At 40.0% G+C, this 7,018-nt stretch overlaps 1 pseudogene; it reads left to right on the plus strand.

The window, feature by feature from the left end:
• Window positions 1–480: 480 nt before the first annotated feature.
• The window catches only part of LOC102820658, a 93,240-nt pseudogene continuing 86,702 nt past the window's right edge, over window positions 481–7,018 (plus strand).

Raw genomic sequence — 7,018 nt, forward strand, 5'->3', positions numbered from 1 at the left:
AACAACATTAGTTTCTTCACTTAGCCTTTGATTTTCTTTATTCTCCTTTGCTTCATATAAGTAGAGACCAATAGTTGTATCTTATATGGCCCTTCGCATTCTTTAAAAACCCCAAACACTACTCACCAAACTAGGATGTAGAACACTCTTTGTGAACTATGTTACACCAATTGACTAATTTGTCCCCCAAAGCAGAGCTCCTAAGTCTTTTTCTCTCAAATTGTTTGGCTATGTCCAGTACCCCTCTGTAGTTGTGCACATATGTGATTTGTCATGTATATGGATATATATGCAGAATGTATGAATTTGCTTAGACATGTGCCCACATACATGTGTATTAATAAGGATATGCCTTACTGTGCACATACAGGGGCTTCAAAAATATTTTTGGAAAATGGAATTGAAAGATAATATATCGACAGCCCACCAAGTATGACTGCCACGCGCTGACCTTTTCAGCCTTTACAGGAGCTTGTGGACATGGTGAACCACGTTATCCAGTGCAAGGCTGCAGTAGCCTGGGGCCTGGTAAGCCTCTCTCTATAGAGGAAGTAGAGGTAGCACCCTCTAAGGCTCATGAAGTTTGAATTAAGATTACTGCCACTGAAGTTTGCCACCCTGATGCTTACACTCTGTGGGGCGGGGGAGTTGATCCAGAGGGGTGTTTTCCAGTGATCTTGGGTCATGAAGGAGCTGGAATTGTAGAGAGTGTTGGTGAAGGAGTTACTAAGCTGAAAGCTGGTGATACTGTCATTCCACTTTACATCCCACAGTGTGGACAATGCAAATTTTGTCTAACTCCTAAAACAAACCTTTGCCAGAGATAAGAGTCACTCAAGGGAAAGGATTAATGCTGGATGGTACCAGCAGATTTACTTGCAAAGGACAGACTATTTTACATTACATGGGAACCAGCAAGATTTCTGAATATCTAGTTGTGGCGGATATCTCTGTTGCTAAACTAGATTGTTCAGCACCTCTGGATAAAGTGTACCTGCTGGCTTGTGGCATTTCATCCGGTTATGGTGCTGCCATAACACTGCCAAGGTGGAGCTTGGCTCTACTTGTGCCATCTTTGGTCTAGGAGGAGTTGGATTGGTAGCTATCATGGGCTGTAAGGTAGCTGGTGCATCCTGGATCATTGGTATCGACATCAATAAGGGTAAATTTGCAAAGGCCAAAGAGTTTGGAGTTTCTGACTGTATTAACCCATAGGACTTGAGGAGGTGCTTGTTGAGATGACGGATGGAGGGGTGGGCTACTCCTCTGAGTGCATTGGTCATGTGAAGGTCATGAGAGCAGCACCGGAAGTATGCCACAAAGGCTGGGGTGTCCGTGTGGCGGCTGGAGTAGTTGCTTCTGGTGAAGAGATCTCTACTCGTCCATTCCTGCTGGCAACAGGCCACACATGGAAAGGCACTGCCTTTGGAGAATGGAAGAGTATAGAAAGTGTCCTAAAGCTGGTGTCAGTACATATGTCTAAAAAGATAAAACCTGATGAATTTGTGACTCACAGCCTATCTTTCAACCAAATTAATGATGCCTTTGAACTGATGCATGCAGGAAAAAGCATTCGAACTGTTGTAAAGATTTAAACTCAAAAAGAAAATATGGTTATCCTTGTACCTAAGTCTTTGAGGTCCATTGGGAACAGTCAGACTGGCAGGGAAGTGCTCTTCCAAGTTCATAAACACTTAGACTTTCAGTAATCTACTCTAGGGATTAAGGAGCTCTGGTAGCATAGTGGTTATCAATCGGGCTGCGAACCTTAAGATCAGCAGTTCGAAACTACCAGCTATTCCGCGGGAGAAACATGAGGCTTTCTGCTCCCGTAAAGATTTACAGCCTCGGAAACCTTGTACAAGGTCGGAACCAACTCCACGGCACATAACAACAACTGTAGGGATTAATGTTTTCTGTGGAATTCTTAAATCTCTATAATCAAGGACAAGGCTAATACAGTCTTAAATCCATTTTCTGAACTCTCCATCATACAAATAAAATCTAGCTCATTAAAAAATATTTGACAAAATAAAAACAATTTTTACACCTGAAAAAAAAAAAAAAAGACAATGGAACTTTTCCATGAATGTTTGGAAACCCCTTCATGTAGGTATCCGTACCTACTAGTGCAACCACTCACCTTTTTTTATTGTTTTTACTGTTATTGGAAACTTATGTATGTTATAGTATTTACTGAAATTATCCCTTTTGCTTATTTGTATCTTAAGGTCTTTATTTACTTTTGTCAAGTTGTGTTGACTTCACCCATATTTGATCTTGCCTTTCTCATCACCAAAAATAACTCTAGTATCTAGAGTCCTGGTCTAGTATCTAGAAGGCTGGTGGTTCAAGTCCACCAACTGCCCCTTGGAATCCCTATACAGGGTCACTTTGAGTTGACACCAACTAGACAGCACTTAATTAAAACAACAGCTATCTAGAAAGTGATTTACTCTTTCTTCTTCATCTCATCCCTGGTAATCATCCAAGAACTTTGCTTTCTGTGGGTATATCTATTCCTGACTTTTTATAATAATGGTACCTTACAATATTTGTCTTTTGTGATTTCTATCACTCAGCATAATGTCCTCCAGATCCATCCAGGTTGTGAGATGTTTCACGGACTCCTCATGATTCTTTATAATTATATAGTACAGATATAAGGTTTTCTTACAATGAATGTTTTCTCTATTTTTCCTGACTAATAATGTCTTCATGAATTCTTGCCACTAGCTGGTGCTAGGAAGCCATTTAGTAAGCATGCAAATACATGGAATCAGCCAAGATTAGTCACCAGATGTGGGTCTTTCCTCTTTGTTTGGCACGGATGCTCTGCTGTCATTTCCATGGTCTGGTTTATCAGTGTGGAAGAAGCAGCTCTCGAATTTGAGGCCAGTGTATTTGGCATCTTGGTAAGCTGCACTTACAAACATCCAAGGATTCCTCTTAAATTCAATGATCTTTAAAGTCTCTTTCAATGCTAGAATTTTCTGAGCTTACGATTTTATCAAATCACTTCTAAGCACAAAGACTTATTTTCATCATCCTTGATTCTTTTAATAGAAACAGTTATCTTTTTTGGCAATTGCTAGCTAGCTATTTTAAAGAAAAAAGATAGCATAATAAAAACATGAATCCCGTAGTTTGTATTGCTCCAGTCCTCCCTGAAGGAAATGACAGAGCTAGATAAATAGGCAGGTATCCTTTTATTTTACAATTTTGCATTGTAACACTTATACACGATGTCATTGTAGCTCTTACAAATTTTCCTGTGGCTTCATCATTATATCCCCAATTCAATGCCATTAGATACCCAGTTCTCCTCCTTCCGTTATTCCTTGTATCTATTTTTTCGGACCCACTTTCTTTCTTTTACTTTTCATTGTGATTTGGGTGGAAGTTTACAGAGCAAATTAATTTTCCATTTTTCATATTTCATGACACTATTTTATGGCGTTGACTGTAATCCCCACAATGGGACAGCACTCTTCCCATTTCCTTCCTCTGTTTACTGTTTCCATTCATCCTTCTTTCCTAACCCTTCCTGCCTTTTGAGCTTTAGCCGTAGACAAATGCTGCCCTTTGATCTCCTATGGTCAATGGTACTAAGAGATGCTCCCTAGTGTCGTGATTCAACTTATGGGCCTGGACTCCTAGTGTAGGATCAGTACTGGACCCCGAACCACAAGGCTAGGAGTTCAAACCCACCAGCTGATCCTCAGAAACCTATATAGGGTCTCTGTGAGTTGGAAGCGACTCAACAGCACTTAACAACAACAGTAGTTAGACTGGAGTCCTGGAGTGGCACTGTAGATAAACACTGGACTGCTAATCACAAAGTCACCTTCTAACTGCAAGGTCAGCACTTCAAACCCACCAGATGCTCCTTGGAAACTCTATACAGGGTGCTATGAATTGGGACCGACTCGACAATACTTAACAACAGTAACAATCCTATGTACCTTTTCTGGGACTATAAATCTTTACGGAAGCAGTCAAACCTTTTCCTGGGGTCGTAAATCCTGTGGAGCAGCTGGTGTATTTGAACTGATAACCTTGTGGTAGGAGTCCAACACGTAACCCACTATGCCACCAGGGGTCTCCATATGATTTCTGAGGAATGGTTGGTGGGTTTGAACTGCCAACATTTTAGTTTGCAGTCCAGTGCTTATCCTACAGCACCATATCAGTACTCTACGTTGTAGTTGTCCCTGAAAGTGCCTACAAAATGTTGTTGTTATTGTTGTTAGGTGCCAACTCATAGCGACCTTATGCACAACAGAATGAAACACTGCCAGATCCTGGGCCAACCTCACTATTGTTGCCATGCTTAAGTCCATTGATACTGCCACTTGGCCAATCCATCTCGCTGGGGGTTTTCCTCTATTTTCTCTGACTCTCCACCTTACCAAACATGATATCCTTCTCCAGCAACTGTTCCCTCCTGACAATATGTCCAAAATATGAGAGATGAAGTTTGGCCATCCTGGCCACCAAGGAACACTCTGGCTGCACTTCTTCCAACACAGATCTGCTGATTCTTTTGGCAACCCATGGCACTTTCAATATTCTCCTTCAACACCATAAGCATCAATAACTCAAAAGCATCAATTCTTCTATGGTCTTTCTTATTTACTGTCCAGCTTTCGCATGCAAAATAGAGTTAGGGAATCTTCTCTTTTCTATGAAAGGGTTTGTTGGTATTACAGTAATGTGTTCTATGAATGTCTGGTGATAGTAAAATCATCTGAGTTGAGTTTTTCATGGGAAAAAAATTTTTTTTTTCGCTACCAATTCAATTTCTTCAATGTTAAAAGATGTTCTATTTCTTCTTAAGACAGTTTTGCTAAGTTTTGTTTTTCTAAGAATGTATCATTTCATTTTTAGATTTACTGTCATAATAGTTGTCTATAATGTCTTTTTTAAAAGATTTTATTGCATTTTGGGTGAAAGTTTACACAGAAAATTAGCTTCCCTTTAACAATTCTTATACATATTGTTCAGTGACGTAGGGCACTTTGCACATGTTAACATCATTTCCACTCTGGTTGTTCCATTTCCACTCCTGGGGCTTCCAACCCTCTGTCCCTTCCCTTTTCATATTTGCCTAAGAGCAAATGTTGACTGTTAGATCTTGTATAGATTTATTATTATTATTATTTAGTTAAAGGACCACAGTATTCATAGGTGATGTTGCTTATGTGATGAGACAATCTAATTTATCTGAAAGGTGAAAGTTTCAATTCAAAGTTTAAAGAGTCTTTCAGGTTCATATCTCTGGGGTTCCTTTCTAGTCCAGTAAGTGTGGTCTTGATATTTGTTCTGCAAATTTCTCCTAGTCTGTCTAGGACCTCTATTGTGCCCCTAGTTAAAATGGTCAGTAGTGGTATTCAGGCGCCCTCTAATTCTTCAGATCGTAGGATAAATGAAACAGAGGATGATGTAGGCAATTCGTCCTGCAGACTAATTTATTCTTTGAGATATTGGTTTTTTTCTTTTTCTTTTGCTCCAGACAAGTAGAGACCAAGACCTAGATCTTAGATGGTCACTCATAAGCAATTCAGACCCCATATGCTATTTACAGGAGTCCTGGTGTGGTGTTGTGGGTTAATGCGCTGAGCTGCAAAGCCGATTTGAATAGCAAGTCAGCGGTTCAAGCTTTTCAGTTGCTCCTTAGAAACCCTATACAGAGTCGCTATGGGTCGGAACCGACTCGATGACACTTAACAACAACAGCATGCTATTTACCAAGCAAGACTGTAGAACAAAAGCTCTATGGACATTGTTGTGTCAGCTGACCAAGCTATTCCACTTGACTATGGTCCTAAACTTTCCAACCCAGTAAGCCAATGCTGCAAGGTGTTTGGTTATATTGGGACATATCTGTGACTGTGTCCCTATGTGCTTTATAATATGTATGAATATATGAGCAGCATATACATGTGTACATATATATGTTTATTTCTGTTATGGATTGAATTATAATCCCTGAAAATTGGTTTTAGCATGGCTGGGCCGTGATTCTCAGTGGTTTAGCAGTTCTGTAGTAATGTCATGTGACAGTCATGTGATGATGTCCAATGATGTAATCTGATGTGATCAAACAATAAGAGGATTAAAGGTGGGCTGTCATACACTTAATCCCATTATAACCCTGAGCCAATGTCAGGGAATTTCTCAGGGATGTGGCCTACAGCACCTTTTTATCCTACAAACAGAAAAGGAGAGAGAAATAAGCAGAGAGAGAGGGACCTAGTGCCACCAAGAAAGAAAAGCAAGAGTGGAGTGCATCTTTTGGGCCTGGAATCCCTTTACTATGAAGCTCCTAGTTCCAGAGAGAGACTGAGGCCAAGACATAAGGAAGCTCCCTGGAATACTGGGCCTGTATATGTTGAAAGGAAATAAGGACCTACCTCCAGAGCTGGTCCCCTGAATTCAGATTTCTAGACTCCAACTGTGAGAGAATCAAATGTCCATTCATTAGAGCCATCCACTGGTGTTATTTTTGTTACATTGTTGTTGTTAAGTGCCGTCGAGTTGGTTCCAACTCATAGCGACCCTGTATAGGATTTCTGAGGAGCAGCTGCTGGGTTTGAACTGCCAACCTTGCAGTTCAAACCAATCTTGTGATTCCCATGAGAATTTTTAGAACTATGCTTTTTCACTAAAAAATATACATTTTTTCCAGTTTTCTTGGTGTTATTGATTTCTAATTTAATCACACTGTGATCAGAAAGCTTGGCTTGTATAAACCAAAAATTTATTTTTTTTGAAACTTGCCTTATGGCTAAATGTGTTTGCAGTCTCCATGGATATTTCTTGTTTGAAAAGAAAGTACAAGGGTGAGTCTAAAAGTATCTGTACTCCAGTTATATTAAAATGCCCATCTACATCCATGGCTGATGACAACATTAAGCATTCATAGGAAATGATCCTGTCGATTAGACACATGACAGTGGATTATGTGGCAAATCATTTGCAAGTCAGCCATGACTCAGCCTATGAAATAATCCAC

Source organism: Chrysochloris asiatica, unplaced genomic scaffold (genome assembly GCF_000296735.1).
Source record: "Chrysochloris asiatica unplaced genomic scaffold, ChrAsi1.0 scaffold00090, whole genome shotgun sequence".
Classification (NCBI taxonomy): domain Eukaryota; kingdom Metazoa; phylum Chordata; class Mammalia; order Afrosoricida; family Chrysochloridae; genus Chrysochloris; species Chrysochloris asiatica.